The sequence below is a fragment of the Tenrec ecaudatus genome, chromosome 12 (assembly GCF_050624435.1).
Source record: "Tenrec ecaudatus isolate mTenEca1 chromosome 12, mTenEca1.hap1, whole genome shotgun sequence".
Classification (NCBI taxonomy): domain Eukaryota; kingdom Metazoa; phylum Chordata; class Mammalia; order Afrosoricida; family Tenrecidae; genus Tenrec; species Tenrec ecaudatus.
This window is the reverse complement of record NC_134541.1, coordinates 65,745,475-65,767,326: the sequence shown is the minus strand read 5'-3', so window position 1 is coordinate 65,767,326 and position 21,852 is coordinate 65,745,475.

Genomic DNA, 21,852 nt, shown 5'->3' with positions numbered 1-21,852 from the left:
ATGGAATGGAAAGAAGAAAAGAAAGAAACTAATGATATTGCATATTTATGAACTGCAGTCATTCATTTCATCAACAAATATTACTGAATGCCCCCAAATTAAAAAAACCAACATAAATAACTATCAATCTTTGAGATAATTCTAATACACATTTTTCTTGGTAAAAGGCCCTAATACATATCTCATTGTCAAGGAAATAAAAAATAAATAAGCAATGAAATTTTAAGTCCACACCTCAGAACAAGGAATTGAGAATACCTTTCTTATGGATCTCTTGTGGCTATTAACTGAAAGGTTAGCAGTTCAAATTCATTCAGTGGTGCCACAGAAGTAAGGACTGGTGGCCTGCTTCTGTATGATAACCAAGAAAACACAAGGAAGCATTTAGTTATATTCTGTGACACGTGGTGTCATCCTGAGTTGGGATTGACTAATTGACAATGAATGGATTTGTTTCAGGGCGGGTGGGGAGGGTTACAAGCATTTTAATTATATTTGCAATATTTAATATATTATTATTATTGCCTTGAATGCCAGTTTTTAATAAATGCTCTTGAAGTTCTAAGTGAATAGCTTTTTCCCTCCAATTATCTTTTTTTATTAGATCCTGATTTTATTGTATCATGGTAAGATTTCCTAACCCCCTTTTTACCTACAATTTGTTGAGATTTTGCTTTGCATTCATTATTTGTAAACATGTCATGTACACTTAAAAGAAAGTATATTCTCTAATTATTAGTTGATACTTTCTAGATGTTCATTCAACCAGTTTGATTTTTTTGTTTAATAGTCTATATTCATACTGATGTTTATATATTATTTAGTAGGAGAGTCCTTATGAACCAGAGTTGACTCGATGGCAGTGAGCTTGGGTTTAGGAAAGAAATGGAAATTTCTAATACCAGTGAATAAATACATTAATCCCCACTCTGAACGTTTTGTTCATGCTTTTTCATATACAGTCACATATGTTATTCCCTGAAGAGTTTTAAATTGTTGTACTTTACTTGAAAATATATTGCTATGAACTGTCTTTATTGTGAGTAATTCTTTGCCTTGAAATCTATGTTGTTGTTGTTTTAATTAAAAGCAGCTGTATCACTTCCTCATGTTTTGTAAATGTTTTAATTTTTGGTATCTTTAAATTTAAAATTTTTTGAATCTTTATATATTCAAAGAGTGTCACTCATTCCCTGTTTTGAATTTTATTCTGACTCATGACAACTCTATAGGAACCTATGCAGCTTCCTGCTAATGGATTCTTGCAACTCTTGTTGGATCATCTTCAGCAACATTTTACTTGCCTGTGATACCAGAGGTATTGTTCTATAATTTGTGCATTGTGTTGTGTCACCTTTCTTTGGAGTGCGTATAAATATCAAATATGGATCTCTTTTGGTCATTTGGCCAAGTAGTTGTCATCCAAATTTCCTGGCACAGACCAGTGAGTGCTTCCAGTGCTTCATCAGTTTGTTAAAACATTTTAACAGAATTTTATTCCATGAGTTCCCGGAGCCTTGTTTTTTGGCAAATGCTTTCAGTGCATCTTGAGCTTCTTCCTTCAGCACCATTGGTTCTTGCTTATATGCTCCCTCTTGAAATGGTAGTATGCTGACTAGTTTTTGTTTGTTTCTTTTGACATGGATTATAGAAAAATACTATTGATATCACATATAAGTGAAATTTTGCTAAAGACCATCAACAAGGCTGCAGCAGCACCTTGACAGGGAGCTCCTAGAGCAGCGGTTCTCAACCTGTGGGTTGCAGCCACTTTGGGGGTCGAACTACCCTTTCACTAGGGTCTCCTAAGACCATTGGAAAACACATATTTCCTATGCTCTTAGGAAACATAACACTGCTCCTCTATTGTCTCCAGGTGGGTCCACCCACATGAAGATAGGCCCACATACAGTACCCAGCGTGAAGACTGTTACCTATGCTACCCTATGCTATAAGACAAAATTTCATTTATTTGTAATTAGAAATAAATATTTCATAATATGTGATTATATATTTTTGTGATAAATCACTATGCTTTAATTATGTTCAATTTGTAACACTGAAAATATATCCTTCATATCAATATTTACATGATGATTCTTAACAGTATCAAAATTACAGTTATGAAGTGGCAACGAAAATAATTTTATGGTTGGAGGTCAGCACAACACGAGGAACTGTATGACAGGGTCGTGGCATTAGGAAGGTTGAGAACCACTGTCCTAGAGGTTTAGCCTGGATCCCAAAGAGGACATGAAATAAATTATTCATTGCTGATGTCAGATGTGTCTTGCCTGAAAGCAGAGAATAGCAGAAAGATATTTACTTGTGTTTCTTTGATTATGTAAAATCATTCAATCTGTGAAATCTTCTCATCTTTTCATGATTCCTGCATTGTGTAGTATTTGGTCCACTGAATCTTTCCATGTTGCAACTTGAGACCTGATTTTTGTCGTGGGTTCTTTCAGTTTAAGATATGCTGAATATTTTCTCCCATTTTGGTTTTCAAACCCTACTTCCTTCTTTGCACATTTCATTCTAACTTCTTGCTTGGTCTTGTTGACCTGCCTTTTGAAATATTCTGTTCAGTTCTTTGACTTCATCATTCCTTCCATTTGCTGTAGCTATTCTAGGATAAGAGCAAGTGTAAGAATCTCTTCTGACATCCACTTTGACTGTTTTTAATGACTTTTTGCTTTCTTCATGCATGATGCTCTTGAAGTCATCCCACAACACACCAGGATTTCTGTCATTTGTGTTTAATGCATCAAATTTGTTCTTCAGATGTTCTTGAAATTCAAGTGGGATATACTCAAGGTGGTATTTTGTCTCTGGTGGATTTTTTTTTTAATCGGGGGTGCTTACAGCTCTTATCACAATCTATACATATACCCATGTTTCAAACACATCTGCACATATGTTGTCATTATCTTTTTCAAAACATTTTTTTCTGTTTGAACCCCTGGTATCAGCTCCTTAATTTCCCTATCCCTCCCCCATGTCCGCTTGATAATTGATAAATTATTCTGTTTGTGTCCCCCCCCCCATGTCTTACACCAACCTCTGTCTCATTTCACCCACTTTTCTGCTGCCTGTCCCACTAGGAGGGGGGCCATACATTCATTATTGTGATTGGTTCCCCTTTTCTACCTCACCTCCACCCCCACCCTCTCCACTTACCCTCCTAGTATCGCTGCTTCCCTTATTGGTCCTGAGGGGTTTATCTGCTCTGCATTCCCTGTGTTGCGTGCTCTTATCTGTACCAGTGTACATTCTCTGGTCTAGCCAGATTTATAAGATAGAATTGGGGTCATGGTGGGTGAGGGGAAGGGAGGGAGGAAGGTTGTGTGTTTCATCGGTGCTGTACTATACCTGACTGGTTCTTCTCTTCCTTGTGGCCCTTTTGACAGGGGTTATCCAATTGACTACTGATGGGCTTTGGGTCTCCACTCTGCCCTCCCCCTTATTCCAATTGATATGCTTTTTGTTTGTTTGCTTTGTTTGGGGTCTTAGATACCTGATACCTGATTCCATCAGCACCTCTTGATCACACTGGCTCGTGTGCTTCTTCCATGTGGGCTTTTTTGCTTCTCAGCTAGATGGTCACTTATTTATTATCTTCAAGCCTTTAAGACTGCAGATGATACATCGTTTGATAGCTGGGCACCATCAGCTTTCTTTACCACATTTGCTTATGCACCCATTTTGTCTTCAGGGATTGTGTCAGGGAAGGTGAACATCACAGAGTACTGTGTTAGTAGAACAAATTGTTCTTGCATTGAGGGAGTACTTGAGTGGAAGCTCAATGTCCATCTGCTACTGTAATACTTTAAAAATAAATATATGTACATACATCTATCCCCCTGTCATTGTATATAAATGTATTTACAAATATACATGCCTGCATTTAGACCTCTTTAAATGTCCTTTGTCTCCCTGTTATTTCCTCTATTTTCTTTTACTTTCCTCCCATCCCACTATCATGTTTGGCCTTTATTCAGGTTTTGGTAATTCCTCTCTGCTACATTGCCTTTGCTTGAGCCCCACCAAGCATCCTATGGCCTCCTTGCCATCAATTTTAATCACTTATTCTTCCATTGTCCCTGGGCTTCTTGGCACCCCCCCCTTTTCCCCCCTTCTCCCACTCTTCCATGCATGGACTTGCTTTAATGTTCTTTAATGCCAACCTAAACTTACATATAAATGGTTGATTGTCTGTTCTACAGCTAGCTCTCGGACTGGTTTTAGCTGTTGACATTGACTTCTGCATGGTTTCATGTCATAGATGCAGTCTATTGAATTTCTGATTTTCATCTGAATCAGTCCACTAGTAAAACTACCTTTTGTGTAGTTGAAAAAGGTAAACAAATACCTGATCTTGCAAAATTTTATTAGGCATTCTCCAGCTTTGATTGTATCACCAAGACCATAATTTCCATCCCTTTTTCCCACTCTCTTTTTGTTTCCAACTTCTTCCCTCACTAGCTTTAGTGATTGATGCATAAATTTGAAGCATAGTTGTATTGATTGGATTTCCTAGTATTCTTTGCGTGGACGTTATATAATCATTTGTCAATTTGAGCGGATTAAGAGCGAATGGGGTAAGAGTCTAGCCTTTCAATCAAGTCATAGCCAATGAGGCCTCTGTGTAGGCATGGCCTTCTCCTGAGGATTCTGAGAACTCCTATATTCCTCAATGGAGATGGGAGACAGTCTCTTTCGCTACCTCCCTGGAGACATTGCAGCTGATGAGACACACGGAAACTACATTAGTGCCCTGAGCTGGAGAAGCCATGTGGAGACCCCTGCCAGCACTGAGATGCTTACACCACCCCTGGATCCACAAGACTTTCCACCCACTGGCCAGTGATCTTCCTGCATCCAGCATCATTGCATGTGTTTCCTGAGTCTAAAGAGGAATTTATACATTGGTATTGGACATATGGCTAAATATTGGATTTATGGACCTGATCTGGACTAGGCTGGGATGTTTTCTCAATATTCAGTTGCTCTTGTATATAAAGCTCTTTCCTAAACACATATGGGTGCTATGAATTTGTTTTTCTAGTCTACTCGGACTAACACACCTTGTAAATAGACATTATTCTATCACATATAGTATTATATTGCCAAAGAGATCTTGCCATGTCCTTTTTGAAGATAAATGCAATGTCATTGCTCTGATTATGTCATTTCCAGCATTAAGAAATCATGGGACTTTCTGAATCAGAATGGCCAACACTAATGTATTTCAGCCAAGTAGCTCCTAGAATATTGATCTTTATGCTTCTCATTTCATTTATGATGACTTCCAACTTTACTAGATTCATATTCTGTATATTCTAAGTTCCAATTATTTCTTAGATTTTCAGGTGTTTTATCTCATTTTGAATCATGTCCCATCAGCAAATGAAAGTTCCAGAGGTTTTACTTTTGCAGAATTTACTCCATTCATGTCATTATGGTTGACTCTGCGTTGAAAAGGAAGCTTTTCCTCAGCCATATTTTGAGTGCCTTCTGGCCTGAGGTGGTCATCCTCGGGCACTACCTCTGACAATGCTCTGCTTCTATTCCTTAAGTTTACATGAACTGGCAATGTTTCTGTGCTACTCATAAGGTTTTCGGTAGCTCATTCCACTGAAGGGGACAGTCCCTTCCTTCTTTGACATCTGTTTTTAGTCTAGAAGCTTAGCTGAATGAAACCTGTACACTTTTGGGTAACTTGGCTTGTATTTGAAATACCACCGACACAGCCTACAGCACCAGAGCTACACACAAGCCATCGCAGTACAAAAAACTGACCAACATAGTTCCTATAAATGATATAAATATGTTCTCTTGCCTACCCCCTACACAAATCTCACAATCTTCTCTGTTCTTTAGTCTTTTAAAACTTGTGTAAACCTCTAGAATCAGGCTAATTTACATTTAAAATGTAATCCCTGGTGATAGAAATGCTTAAATGGTTAATACACTTCGTTGCTAACAAAAGGTTGAGGTTAGTGTCTACTGAAAATAAGCTTGGAGAGAAGTGCTGGTAGATATGCTTATGATAAAAATTAGCCAGGGACAGTCCCGTGGCACACAGTTCCATTCTGACATGCATGGGGCTGCCATGAGTGAAAGTCAGCTGGAGAGAAAATCCCCTGCTGAGTTCTAGATCACCCCAGTCTCAAAATGACATCTTTGCAAAATGTGAATGCTTGAAATAGGTCTTTTGCAGACTTGTTCAATGAAATATATTATTTGATTTCTTGCCTGCTGCTTCCCTGAATAATGATTATCAACCCACGCAAACGGAAATCTGAACATTTCAATCTTATACCTGTTGACCATGCTATCTTTTATTGTTTCAATTGTGAGGATTTGTTGTTGTTCTATGTTGAGGTAGAGTCCGTATTGAAGACTATAGTCTTTAACCCTCATTAGTAAGAGTTCCAAGTCTCTTCATTTTCCGCAATCAAGGTTTTCTCATATGCACTCAGCAGATTGTTAATGAATCTTCCTCCAATCTTGATGCTGCATTCTTCTTGCTATGTACCAGTTTCTTAGATTGTTTGCTTTTATCATGCAGATGGCATTAGCATAATTAAAGGATACAACCTTGACACCCAGGACTTGAAAGTAGTTCATGACTTGAAAGTACTATACACTTGTTCTTTTTAATGAATGTTCTTGATGAACGTTATGGGTTCTACATAAGTACAATTAGGTGATTTGGAATGCCCATTCTGAGCACTGTCATCCTTAATCTGTGATGATATGTACAAATACCTTTGTATGACTAATACTTTACGTCAAGATCTACCTGACATCAGCAATTGTTTCTCTTCTGCCATGCCCACTTCTGAATTTAACTTGAATTTATTGCAGTTGCTTTTTGATGTAATTCTTTTTTTACATTTTATTAGGGGCTCATACAACTCTCATCACAATCCATACATATACATACATCAATTGTATAAAGCACATCCGCACATTCTTTGCCCTAATCATTTTCAAAGCATTTGCTCTCCACTTAAGCCCTTTGCATCAGGTCCTCTTTTCTTCCCCTCCTTCCCCGACCCCCCCTCCCCCACGAGCCCCTGATAATTTACAGATTGTTACTTTGTCATATCCTGCCCTATCCGGAGTCTCCCCTCCCCCCCTTCTCTGCCATCCGTCTCCCAGGGAGGAGGTCACATGTAATTCTACAACCATTTAAAAATTTCCTCTAGTGAAAATTTTCTTTTGTGTGATATTATGTTGATAAATAATATCTACATTATTTTGAATAACCTTTCTTTTGTAATGAGCACAAAGATGGCTCTCTTCCACTTGATTGGCCAGTTAGATGGATTCCAAGTTTCTTGGCTTTGCTTAGTGAATATTTCCAGTGTTTCCTCCATTTGTTGAAGCATCTCACTGGTGTTCTGTCAACCACTGGAACTCTTTTTAATTTTTTTAACCAACACCTTCAGTGCAGCTTGGACTTCTTCTCTTGTGACACTCGTTCTTCAATATACGCTATCTCTTGAAATGGTTGACCATGAACTAACTCTCTTTGGAATAGTGCACTCAATCCTCATATTCTTTGGATGTTTTTTGCATCATCCTAAGTTTGCTTATGTCATCTGTCAATATTGAAACTCAAGGCTTACATTTTTTTCCTCACTTATTTCAGCTTGAGAAATGCTAACGTGTAAAATGATGAAAATGTCAAACATCTCATTATACAAACAAATTTGGAAGACATTATGCTCAGCAAATTTAGCTAATCTCATAAAGACAAATACTGTAACAGACCACTACTTTAAAAGAGAAATGGTTTTCATACCAAAAGAAGCTGACTTTGAAGGGCATACTGAGGAGGTGAGGGGCGTGTTGGAGAAGGAGAGAGAGGAAGTGAAAAAGAGAAGAAAAGAAAGGCCTGCGTACACAGAAAGCTTTCTGGAATAATGCCACTGGTCTGTTTCTGGACCTGGGCATTTACTTTTAAAAAATGAATTGAGCTATACAACTGTGTTTTACAGACTTTCCCTACACATGTTATATTTCACAATAAAAATTCAAGGTTAAAAAAACTGAGAAAGGTGAACAAGAAGTATCAGATGCAAATAACCTATGAATTATAATCAGCATAGCATCAAATTACATATGATGGACAGCAGCATGTGTTTTGTTATAACCACTGAAAATTACATAGATACAGTTCTAAGACCTCACAATCATTTTGATCCACTTTCCAAAACTATGTATTTCACTTTCAAAAGAAAGCAATCTGTTATATATCTAGCCAATTCAATCACCTTTTATACATCACAATCATAAACTTGAAATAGTCTGGTCATTATTTCTGAAATGTACATTTCCAAATGAATAGTATGTTTTCTTTCAATAATTCAATTGCTAGGCTCATTAAAAATTGTATTTGAGGAAAGAAAATCCATGGACAAATTACATTTTCTTTTTGTTCATTTATTCCCACCAGCCTTATAGCATATTTGTCATGTGGTTCCACAACTTGTCTGCCTCAATGATTAGTGTTAAATGTATCAAATTTATTCTTGAGCTTGTCTCTAGATCCAGGTGGGATAAACTCCAGATCATACTTTGTTTCTTGTTTGAGCTGGTTTGATTTTCTTCAGCTTCAACTTGAACTTGTACATGAACTTTGATGAACTGTTTCACAGACAATCCCTACTCTTGAATTGACTGATGGTGTTGAGCTTATTCATCATCTCTTTCCACAGATGCAGTAGACTTGATTCTTACTCATGCCATATGGTGAAGTCCATGTGTGTCTTCACTGTTTATATTTGTGTTAGAAAATATTAAAATGAATACATCATAGGATTTTCAAAAACCTCTAATGTGATTTCAAGCATTTTTCTGTCAGCATGCCCGCATTTTCCAGTGACCACAGCTTTTCCTTCGTTCCACATTCTCCCACCAATAATTATCAATGCATGCTGATTGCATGCTTGATCAATTCCAAGCCATAGAAGCTGGTGAAAAATCTTCCACCTCCTCATCTTTGGAACTAGTGATGTGTAAAGTCCTAGTAGGGTCATTATCCTATCCCTAAATGATTTCACTTTAGAATAAATTTTCAATAGATATTTTTCTTGATGAATGTGATGCCCTTGTCTTTAATTGGTAGTCCTGTCACTTTGGAACATATTTTTGTTCAATTCAAAATGGCTACATCTAGTTTATTTCAATTTACTAATGCCTGCAGCATTGATCTTTATCCATTTGGTTTTGATGACTTCCAATTTTTTTGGTCCATACTTCATATATTAAACTTTCTGAGGTTTACATCTAATTCTTCTCATTTTGAGCTGTGCCACATCAGCAAATGAAGTTCCCCAAAGCTTGATTTCATCCATTTCACTAAAGTGAACCAGCTGCGAGAAGGCAACTCTTCCCCAGTCATATTTTGCATATCTTCCAACTGGATTGACTGATTTTTTAAAACACCTTATCAGGCAATCCTTTAAGGCTATTGATAAAGCTTTTACTATGCAATTTTTGCAGACTTTTTTTTATATGTATTTCCAGGATTTCCTTCCTAGTGTGTCTCGGGCTGAATGATCCGCTGAGACCTATTTGCCATGGGTAACCCTGTGCATATTAGAAGTGTTGTCTGAACAACCTCCAGCCCCACAGTAACATGCAACCCACCATGTGTGGTAAATTGAGACATAGTACGGTCCATTGTTGTTTATGTTCCTGTTAAGTACTGCCAAGGTGGGAACTAAGAGTGACCCTATGAACAACAGAAGGAAACATTGCCTGGTCCTGCACCAACTTCATAATTGTCATTGTGTTTAAACCCACTGTTGGAGTCAGGAGTCACCGTGTCATTTCATTAGGCAGTTCACTAGAACCCCCACATCTGCCCTGCTTTTTCCTCTTACTGGCATTTTTCTTATGCATAAGCTCTTTGTCTGGATCCTAAGACTCTTGTGCAGACTACACGTACCTTGAGGTAAAAACTTGCTGCTGCAAAATATTGATGGGATTCTTCCTTAGGATTGCACTTTTCCAAAAAAATTTCCTTTAAACCTGATTATATTTTTAGTTCTGAGATTTCTTCAAATCAGTGTTTATATTATTTTACTCTACTTTTATAGCTCTTCTTGGCGAGAGCATTATTTTGCCACAGGCTGTTTTTATCCTACTTGACATTATGACATTTTGTCATAAGTCTCACATATTTTTCATTTCTAAACTTTAACTGTTGCTTTACAATTCGACTTACTCCGACTTTCAATGTATTTTTGTTTTATGCAAACACATTAAGGAATCTTTGTTCGGATTGTTGTCTTTATTTACAGCATCTGAACTCCTTGCAGCGCGTATTCTGCTGCAGCCTATTCACAGTCTCTGCTTTCTTGTGGTGTTCACGTTTTTACTAGAAGTTTATGCTCTGTGGAATCTTATTGTTGGAACCTTTGCACATCCCACTTGAAGCTGTGTTTTTTTCAGAGAGTATTTTAATTTGCTTCTTACAGGAACCAGTGGGTACTGCCAATGGCCAAGGCCTGGTGTTATCCTTAATATTAGAAACTCAAAACATAAAAATTAAGCATTTACACTCGGGCTGAAAGCTGACTTCAGGCCTCAAACCTGTATGAATTCTCTTTTATTCCATTTTTTAAAACTTACAATGTTATATTTGTTTTACTGCCAAATCAAAAGTGTATTTGCCATCTATTAACACTTTATTGGAAAAATGTTCATATGCAAGTTCAAGTTGAAGATGGAGAAAATTAAAACAAGCTCACACAAAGCCAAATACAAACTTAGTGTATCCCTCTTAAATGTAGAGCTCATCTCAAGAATAAGTGAAATGCATTAAACACTCATTACCAATGACCAGAGAAGCTGTGAGATGATGTAAAGGATATCATACACGAAGAAAGAAAAAGAGAGATGAAAATATGTGTCAGAGTAAACGCTTACGCCTGCACTTGAACAGAGAACTGCTAAGGTGAATGGAGGACAGGATTAAGTAAAAAATTGAAAATAAGATTTCAAAGGACAGTTAGAAAAGAAAAAGTAAAATTATAATCACTATACAGAGACCTGGATTTAGGAAGTAAAAAAAAAAAACACACAGTTGGAATTTCTCTTGCTTAAAAAAAACTGAAGAAAAAAATTCAACTTGCAAAATGGAATGATTCGATTGGTAAAAATTCTGAATGGTGCAGGAAATATCAAAAGAAGATGGAAGGAATATGTAAACCACTATATAAAAAAGAAATGATTGTTGTTTAACCATTTCAGGGTGTATCTTGTACTCGGGGACTGAGCACAAGGAACAAGTCATAGCTATATTGCAGGCATTAGTGGAAAATAAGCCAGGAACGGACAGGATACTCACTGCAATGTTTTGAACAAATAGATGCAGCACTGCACATGCTCATTCATCAATTCCAAGAGATTTTGAAGACAGTAGCCCAACCAATAACCCACTACACTACCAGGGCTCCTTGACCAATGAAAGAGATCCATATATAGGCCCACTATAAACAAAAGTGATTGGCAGAATATGGAAATATTGAACAATGTCATAGATATCACGCACAAGTAAATTATGCTGAAGGCAATTACATTTTTTGAATCTTTACACCAATAAGAAACTTCCAGAAATTCAAACTGTACCCAGAAGAGGATGTGAAACAATAATTTCTGTTGTCAGATGAATCTTGGTTGAAACAAAGCAACATCAGAAAGATGCTTACTATGAGGATGATTGGCTCTTGAGATAGTAGGTTTTGTGTAAGTTTGGCTGGGCCAACAGTCTCAGTAGTTTTGCAATTGAGGCCTCCCCCAGAACACAACCTAATATAATGGAAACAATTCCAAGTTGGGATCTGCTCTGGGCAGCAAAGCCGTTTGAAGAGGGTTAGGGGGAAGTGTTATCTCGCTGTTGAGGTCACAACGCTGGTGACATTGAAAAGAAACTTCCTTGGAAATGTGATGTTCTCTTATTTAATCAGACTCTGTGCAGACCCCCTCTCATCTTGCTGGCCAGTATCGTTCATCCGCTTCATTCACCTCTGCTTCTTTGCATTTGAGCCCACAGCCCTGCTAACCCTGGGAGCTATCAACAGCCTGCCAAAATGCCTGCTTCCACTGTATTCATCTCCTATCATTCACAAGCTGGCCTGCTGGCCTGGGATTTATCCACCTCTACTTCCACCCAATGGTCTGCCTGCTCCCATGTTCATCTTCTTGTTTCCTCATTCCTTATTTTATATTTACCACTTGTCTGTCTGGTGTACTGCTGTGGCTTGTGTGATGCTGGAAGCTGTCACTGGTGTTTCAAATATCAGCAAGATCATTCAAGGAGAACAAGTTTCACAGGAGAATACAGACTAGTAACAAATTATGAATAAGGAACTGAATGCTCATCTCTGAGTGATTATCCATTAATATCCTTATGAATTACAGCAGAACATTGTGAGATATAGTGGTAGGAGACCCTCAGATTGGAAGTCACTTAAAAAATGAAAGAGGAAGAATGCCTTCTCAAAGTAGAGTTGACAATAATGATGTTGATGGAGTAGTTTTCAGAGCCTTCATTTACTGATGAGGCATATTCTAAAGGCAAAAAAAGAAACAGCTGCAAAATCTATTAATAATCAGAATGTTAAATATACAAAGTATGAATCTAGGAAAATTGAAAGTCCTAATAAATGAAATGGCATGCATAAAAATTTATATCCTAGACATTAGTGAGCTAAAATGTCCTGATATTATCCATTTTGAATCAGAAAATCATATAGTTTGCAATTCCAGGAATGACACCTTTAAGAGGAATGGCATTTCCTTCATCCTCACAAAGAAATTTTCAAGATATATCTTGAAGTACAATGTTATCTGTGATAGGATAACAAATGGAAGAAATGAGTAAGTAAAATATGTACTTAACAGAAAATATCAAAGGGCATCTTGAAAAAGTAAACTATTATAATTAATATTCAAAGATCTGAAGTTTGAAAACCAAAAACGAAGAACATACTTAGTATATATGAAGCTGTATAATGAAGTTGTATAATTAAGTTACACTGTAGAAAAATAAGACTCCAGATATTGACAACCGAAATGGGTCAACAATCTGCTAAAGCTCTGAAAGTTCTTGGTCACCGATGCCAAGAAATCTGGCAAACAGCCCCCTGGCCCACAGACAGGAAGAGATCCATGTTTGTTCCCATTCCAAAGGAAGGACCCCAACAGGATGTGGAAATTATCAAACAATACCATTAATAGCACATTCAAGTAAAATTTTGCTGACAATTGTTCACTAAGTGTTTCAACAATACAAGAGAGCTGTCATAAATCCAAGGTGGACTAAGAGAGGACATGGAATGAGGGATATCATTGTGGATATGATATTGACCTTGGATTAAGATAGGAAATACGAGAAAGATGTAGACTGTGTTTCACTGACTATTCAAGGCATTCACCAGGGTGGATCATAACAAGCTATGGGTAACGTTGAGAAGAATGAGAATCCCAGAACACTTCCTGTGCTCATGCAGAACCTGTACATGGACTGAAAGGTAGTCCTCTTGACAGAACTGAGTTGTTTGCAATCATGAAAAGCGTGCTTCAGAGTTGTATTGTATTGTTCACCATGTTTATTCAATCTGCCTGCTGACGACATGAAGACAAACAGGGCATTTGGATCAGAAAAAGACTTTTTTCTTCCTGCACCGCATTCAGATGACTCCTTGCCTGCTGCAAGTGAGGAAGACTTGAAGCACTTGCAGTTGAAGATCAATGACTGCAACCTTCAGTATAGATTTAAATTCAATATAAAGAAAACCCAAACCCTCCCAATTGGGCCAATAAATAGCTTCATGATAAGGAGAGAAAAGGGAGAAATGATCAAGATTTTCATCTTGTGTGGATCCACAATCGATGGCCTTGGAAGCAGAAATCAAAAATTCCAAAAATGTATTCCATTGTGGGAATCTGTTACACAGACCCCTTTAAATGTGCAAGGAAAAGGACGTGACTTTGAGGGCTAAGGAGTATCTGCCCAAACCATGGTGTTTGCAATGGCCTCACAAGCATGTTGGGTAATGAATAAGGAAGTCCAGGAAAGAGTGGACACATAGGAATTCCAGTGTTGAAGAAGATTGAAAGTATCACAGGAAGGCTGGCTCACTCACCCTCATTGCCATCAAGTCGATGCTGACTCAATAGAGACCCTGTAGGATAAGGTAGAACTGCTACTGTGAATTTCTGAGACTCGAACTCTTTACTGGAATAGAAAGTCCAGCCTTTCTTCATGGAGGGCGGTTGGTGATTTTGAACTGTTGACCTTGCGGATCTCAGCCCAATGCATAAGCACAATGCCACCAAGGCTCTCTAGGCAGCTAGAAAAACAAACAAAACTAACCTGGAAGAAGAACAGCCAGAATACTCCTTAGGAATCAAGGCTGATGAGACTGCATCTCACAACTTTGGGCATGTCAGCAGGAGAGACCAGGCCCTGAGAAGGATATGGTGCATTGTAAGGCCACCCACAAGGAGCTGTATTGACACAGTGACTGCAATCATGGACACAAGCATCACAGAACTTGTGAGCATGGCGCAGGTCTAGGTAGTGTTCTGTTCGGCAGTGCTATGCATTGGAATCAACTTGATAGCACAATCCATTCTGTGAGAAACCTCAATGAGATGAACTGATACAGTGGCTCCAATGATGGGCGCCAATATAGCAACGATTGAGGCAGTATTTTGTTTTATGATACACAGGCTAGCTAGGACTCTGAGCCAACCCAGAAACATCTAAAAACAAAACTGGGAAATTGTATATTACAATATATTACACAAAATATGTAGCTTAATAAATTATTATTAAGTTATCCTCTTATCAACACTTGCGCTAAGAAATATGACTTTATCAGACCCCTCAAAAGTCCCTCCATTTGCTCTGTGTCAATTACATGCCTCCATTTTCCCCAAGTAATAGCTATTAATTTAGTTTTAATAGTAATAATTTTCTTATGTTTCATTGGGACACTCACTCCAAGGCATATCGATACAGTTTCACTACATTTGTTATTTGAGTTATCATTTAGGTTTCTTTAATTGAAAAATTTCCCTACTTCTTTTTTCCCTTGCAATATTATTTTGAAAATAAATGACCACAGAGTGAATATTACCAATTGCATTTCCATAGACATCCTTCTGTCATCTTTATTTACCTTAGTTGCTAGATGGATCTAGGTCTGTTGGTGGTGATGTGTTCTTTCATAAAAAGTCGCATCTGGCTGTATCTCTTTATGGGATGTTGTTTTGAGGTGTTGTAGAGTCGGTTCTATATCAAGGCTATCCTATGTATTACAGAAAGAAACACTGCTTGGACCTGTACCATCCTCCCCAAATTTTTATGTTTGAACTCATTGTTGCAACTGCGATGTTAATCAATCTTATTACCGTTCTTTTTCTGTTGTTGCCTTTCTATTTACCACAAAAGCTGTCCTTTTCCAGGGAGCAGTGTCTCCTGATAACATGTACAAAGTATTTGATACGAAGATTCATTATCCTTGTTTCCAAGGAGCACTCTGATACTTTTCCCCAAATAGATAAGTTTGTTCTTCAGGCAGTTCATGGTACTTTCAATAATCTTTGTCAACACCATGACTCAAAAGCATCAATTCTTCTTCAGTCTTCCTCATTCAGTGGCCAACTTTCACGTGCAGGTGAGACAATTGAAAACCTCATGACTTGGATCAGGACCACCTTAGTCCTCAAAATGACATCTCTGCTCTTCAACATTTTAAAGAGGCCTTGTGGAACAGATATACCCAACAGGAGAAGTTGTTTGATTTCTTCTAATATTCATGTCATGGCTATCTCTTATCTAAGACAAGAACAAATATTTCAGAGAAATATTCTGAAATTGTCCCTAAATGTAGTGGCTCCAAAGTCATAGATGACAAAATTAGCCTCTTCTTTTAACTCATCTGTTTCCATTCCTCAATCACCACGACATGGCTTAGTCACTGGCCACCAGCCCTCTCCCTGTGCTCCCCCAGTACCTAACAGACAGTGGTGGAGGCACAGCCAGCAGCCAGTTCTTCTACCCAGTTTGCATGGGTGTATGTCTACGTGCATACTCAGGCTTGCAAAAACTGCAACACAACTTTTCTCTCTTTGTTTTTAATATCCAGCCTTGGGTCCTGGAGGGTACAAAGGGCCAAATAATTTTATTGGCAACAGGAGAGCATGGGCTCTGCATAGGATGGTCATTTCACAAAGCAGGACATCTTGAGGGAAAGGGGTCAGCCATTAGCACAGCTGGCAACCCACTGTGTTAAATTGTCCATAAAAAAAGCAGTTGTTAAAGCCAGAAGGAAAAATGCAGCCCTTCTGCAGATGCAGACTCCGTGGGCTGCTTATTCAGGAATTTCACAAAAGCCCAAGGCCTCTGTTTTCCGCCCAACTCTCTCAGCATGACCAATGAACCACATGACCCCTGAACATGGGGGCCTAATTGATGAGGTCCTGATGCTTAAATGGAACTCTGATGGTGGGAATTTCAAGACATAGCTGCCATTTAGGGCTCCAAGGTGAGGGGAAATTTTTACTCTTCATCCCCAGAGCTCAGCTAATGACTGTTATGAAATGAAAACTAAGTTAAAGAAAATGGAAAGAGGAGGCGAAGGAATGCCCGCAGGCCAAATTCTGTAATCTGATAGTCTCTTCTCAGGAGGAGACTGGAGAACAAGCTGCCCCTGGAATACTTTTTGTTTAGTCAGCTCTTAAAGAGTCAGTCGCTTGTTGCCTTTCAGACTCTGGATGTCATAACTGGTTCTGGAAGGTTGCATTAATAGGGAAAAACAAATGCCTGAGAAATGAGGTGCTGCTGTCGTATCTCCATCAATTGTAAAGATGCTCCCTCCATAGGGTAGGAGCAGACTGAGTCACGTCTTGGCTCAGCCGTATTACCGTTCTGGGCAAGTGTCTCTAAACCTCTGCCGCCATTTGACAGATTGGGGATGGGTAGCCACCTTGAGAAGATGAGAGGAAATGATAAATTCATGCAAGTAGCCTGGCATACAATGAGGAGTTAAGACCCTCGTCTTTCTTTGCATTAAAAAAATACTTTTATTAGGGGCTCTTATATCTCTTATCACAATCCATATTTCTTTGCATGTTTATGACCCCTTCCATTTGCTCTTGCTGCTGGCAGGACAAGTGATTGCTTCCTGAATGTTGTTGGTAGGTGCTGTCAAGTCGGATCTGACCTAGGGCGACCCTATGCACAATAGAACACACCGCTGCGTGCTCATTGTATGGAATGAGCTCATTGCTGCAGTCACTTTGTCCAGGGTCTTCCTCTGTTTCACTGCCCTTCTACTTTACCAGGCATTATGTCCGTTTCCAGGGGGTGATCTATCCCGATAATATGTCCAAAGTACCGTTAGCATGAATGGCCACAACAAAACCAGAACTAACAGTAGACTTTAGGCTCTACTTGCCATAGGCAAAGGCTGAATGTTTGGAGATGGATTATTTTATGGTGTCCTTGTTAGTATCATGCAGTAACACTTCCTTCATTGCGGTCCTTTTCCTATCATTTGCTAGATCACATAGAGGAAAGTTTGTTTGTCTTTCGTTTCTCTTGCCTCTTCTCTCCGGCAAGTCAGGAGCTGGAGTTGCGGTAAGCCTGGGTCCCAGTTGGTTAACTTGTGAGTTTAGTGGGCAGGCTCTGGCTGATGTGAGCATGAAACAAAGAGCTTCCAGTCTCCAGATTGTAAACGGAGGTGACTCAGGAAGAGAGGAAAGGGATGGACTGAGGTAAGGGGAAATAGTGTTTCAGTCGTGAAATGCTCACCTTACATGAGGAGATGCTCTGGCTTGTGCTCTCCTCCTGCATGTTTACTCCCCATCTGCCAGTTTGCAGATTGTAACGATGCCGAACAAGATTCAGCTGATGGGCCAAAGGAGCCAGCTCAAGGCAGCTAGTCAGTACCAGGTGGGGAGTAAGAAGATTCAAATCGGAGGTTAAAAGTGTACAGTCTTTAATTGTCAAGGTAGCTCAAAGAGGATTCAGAGAAGGTCCTGGAAATATTTCAAAAGCTAACAGGATTCAGGGCAAAGAAGTGGTTATGGTTTTGCTTTGGCTGAGCCTGTGAGTAGTTTATCTGGTCAGCGCATACTTGCAGATTTTCTCCTGAGGGGAGACATAACTGTTTTTCTGGGTGCTTTCTTAGGTGGGGTTTCTCTTTTGAAAACCTTTTTTTACTATTGTTTTTCTTAAAGTTCTTATTATAATTTAGGCGAAGGTTTGCAGACCATTTCATCAGTTTTAAATTCAATAATTTATACACCTTTTGTTTCAGCTCCTCCATTTCAATCCCCTCACTGTACGCTCCCTTATCCTACTTCCATCCACTGTTTCCAATTTCCATTCCTCCTTCTTTCCCAACCCTCTGTCCTGGGGTAAATGCTATCCTTTTAATCCCAAGTGATGGATTATTCAACTATGGGGTGAGCTCAGTTCTAGACTTCAAGACTGATTAAGGATCATAGTCGTTACGGTAGCACCGTTCTCTATTAGACCAATAAGCCTGCTCTCTTAAGATTTTAAGTTAAGTTCCACATTTTTCTCCCTCTCTATTCAGGATTGGCTCATGTGATGCTTTACAGAGCAGCTGCTAGTGGTAACCAAGTACGTCTAGTTCTACTCTCCTCTGTCATGGGAACAGGTGTTTACGTGGTCCATCAGTCCACTAGATGGTTGGCATATGTCTTCCAGTTCTCATCACTCTTCTTGTCCCTGGATGGTGAGAGTCAAGTATTTGCACTCTAAATGCTGGCTTATGAGCATTTAAGACCCTGGTTCCTGCTCAATACAGTAACTTATACAACTTTGTTTTTGTGAACTAGGTTATGGCCCTTGACCTTAGTGCACACTGAGATTATCATCCGGATCCTACAGGCCAAGTGACTTTTTCCCCTCAAGATGTTTATTTAATTAGGCGAAGAAGTTTTCATAACTCTGTCTGTATGTCTCACCATATTCATGGATATATTTGCAGTTGTGGTAAATAAATACATACTGATATATTTTGTTCAGCTGCATGTCTGTCCCAGTATTTACTTACAGGTCACTATTATTGCTTGTTTAATTTGTCTTCTGCTGTTTGTATGTTTTCAGTTATTCTGAGAGTGTAATAATGCTATTTATTAAAGTCCCTACATTTGTCTCTTTTTCATTTAAAATCTTCAGAGTTGGAATTCCCCATTATCTCTTATCTCATAATCTCTTGGATCAAGGAGGTTCATCCTAGGACTCTGCAATCCAAAGACATATTTCTCTCCTGGCTCTTCTTTTTTTTCTCTTTTAAAATTCAATTTTTATTTTCATTTTATTTTTAAAAGTTTTAATATCATTTTATTGGGGCTCATACAACTCATCACAATCCACACATACGTCAATTGTGTCAAGCACATTTGTGCATTCATTGCCCTCATCATTCTCAAAACATTTGCTTTCCACTTGGGCTCTTGGAATCAGCTCCTCATTTTTCATTTATTTTCCTCCCTCCATGCTCCCCCCTCTATCATGAACCTTTAATAGTTTATAAATTATTATTAGTTTTATCCTCTCTTACACTGTCCAATGTCTCCCTTCACCCACTTTACTGTTGTCCATCCCCCAGGGAGGAGGTTATATGTAGATCCTTGTAATCGGTTCCCTCTTTCTACCCCACCTTCCCTCTACCTTCCCAGTATCACCACTCTCACCACTGGTCCTGAGGGATTCATCTGTCCTGGATTCCCTTTGTTTCCAGTTCCTATCTGCACCACTGTATGTCCTCTGGCTTAACCAGGTTTGTAAGGTAGAATTGGGATCATGATAGGGGGAGCAGTGGCGGAGGAAGCATTTGGGAACTAGAGGAAAGTTGTGTGTTTCATTGATGCTATACTTCACCCTGAGTGACTCATCTACTCCCTGCTACCCCTCTGCAGATGGATGTCCATTTGCCTACAGATGGGCTTGGGTCTCCACTCCACACTCCCCCTCATTCACAATGATATGATATTTTGTTCTTTGGTGCTTGATACCTGGTCTCTTCAACCCCTTGTGATCACACAGGCTGGTGTGCTTCTTCCATGTGGACTTTGTTGCTTCTAGCTGATGGCCACTTGTATACCTTCAAGCCCTTAAGACCCTAGATGCGATATCTCTCAATAGCCGGGCACCACCAGTCTTCTTCACCACACTTATGCACACATTTGTCTTCAGCGTTTGGCCAGGTCCTTTTATGCTTTGAGGATGACTCATTTTCACCCTAGTGGAATTGCAAAACTAACATTAGCGTTACATACACATTATTTACTTAGTCTTACTTCCGCAAGTACACCATGTTATTATTTACATTGTTAGGAAGCCATCCAATCCCATTGGTGGAACACAAGTACCTCTCAATGTGCATGAGAGGTAAATATCATAATGCCAAGTGTCTTTCTCTTCTCATTTGGTCAGGTTCTGGTCAACTTACCCTGAGCTAGTTAGATTATTGTCCCAACTTGGCTGATAAACACATGTGGAGTTCATTGAAGGGCAGAGGGGTAAATGGCTCAGTGAGCTTCCCTTTCTAGTTCTCGGGTCTCTTGCTTTGTGATAGTTGCACCAGGTTGCAGCTGCCTTAGCCAGTTCCCTGCTTCAGCTGGCAAGAATGACTTCCTGCAAGACATCCCTGAGGAGAAGCCGCATGGATCTGCCCTGATGCAGCCCTGGGTGCTGGAGCAGCCATGTGGAGACCCTTGCCAGTGCTGAGATGCTTACATTTTCACTGATTCGGCTTTCCTCCTGCAGTTGGCATCACCATGTTTGTTTTGTGAGATGGAGGAGGACTTTGTAGATTAGTGTCGGACATATGAGTTAATGTTGGACTTGTGGGTTTGGGCAGCACTAGGTTGGGATATTTTTTTGATGTGCACTTAACCTTTATATAAAACTTGCTCTTATATATGAGTTTCTGTGGATTTGTTTCTCTAAAGTAACCAGACTAATACACACACCTAGCTACCCAATGTTGGTCACAACAGTACCAGTACAAAGCTAGGCAGTTCACACAAACTTCTCTGCTTCACAATCCTAAGGCCCCTTTGCACACTCTTCTCATCCCTAATCCGTTGGGATTAGGTCATAATCATCAGCTCAAAATGTTTAAAATGCTTCAAAATCCAAACCAGCCAGCTCTTCCTCTCCCTTTTCATCTCTAGTCCTTGTGACCTAGTCAATGAGTGGCAATGGACCATGCCCCCAAACAGCCCAGCTCGTCATTGCTGTCTGTCCCCCACTTCTGCTCAACAAGTGGACCAGGTAGTCACCACAGCAGGTATTCCAGTTTGCTTGCTGGTTTCCTTTCATTTTCATTCCTCGGAGGGGTTGGACACGGATTTTCTTATCAAGATACAGCCAAAGGCAAACTTTCAAAAGGCAAAATTTTAAAAGCCAGTCACCCCCCTCATGCCCATATGATTATATGCATATGGTCTGGTGATAAGAATATGACCTTTGCCAATGGGTCAATTCTGACTCATAGTGACAGAATAGAATGACAGGGTTTCGTTTGCCTATATGGTTTCCAATCCTGTGATGTTTAAGGAAGCAGATTACCCCATTCTCTACTGTGGGAAAGCTGGTAGGGCTGAACCACCAACCTTCTGGTTAGCAGTCAAATACTTAGCTACTCTGCCACCAGTTTTCCTTCATAGGAATAAAGCCCAAAGCTTAGATGCATTTTAGAATGTTGTACGTATTATAATTTATTTACTCAAAATATCTCATGTTCACTTTGATCTTCTCTCCATCTCTACTATACC